The following is a 237-nucleotide window of genomic DNA, read 5'->3' on the forward strand; positions in this document are numbered from 1 at the left end:
TGTTCAAAAGGTTTCTCTTGTAAAAGTAAGAAATCTCTGACTTAAAGCTATTAATAGCGAATCATATACCCACTGAATACTCTCTAGGTCGGCAAAAGGAACTGCGCTGAGCCAGCAAGAGTCTCGTTTTTGTGGCCAATACCTCATTTTCAAGTCAATAGCGATACTGGCTGTTACATCACTCAGTACATCATGTTCCTCCTGAGATAATCCGCTAGTATAGAGCAGATGTCAGGC

The sequence above is a fragment of the Penaeus monodon genome, chromosome 32 (genome assembly GCF_015228065.2).
Source record: "Penaeus monodon isolate SGIC_2016 chromosome 32, NSTDA_Pmon_1, whole genome shotgun sequence".
Classification (NCBI taxonomy): Eukaryota; Metazoa; Arthropoda; class Malacostraca; order Decapoda; family Penaeidae; genus Penaeus; species Penaeus monodon.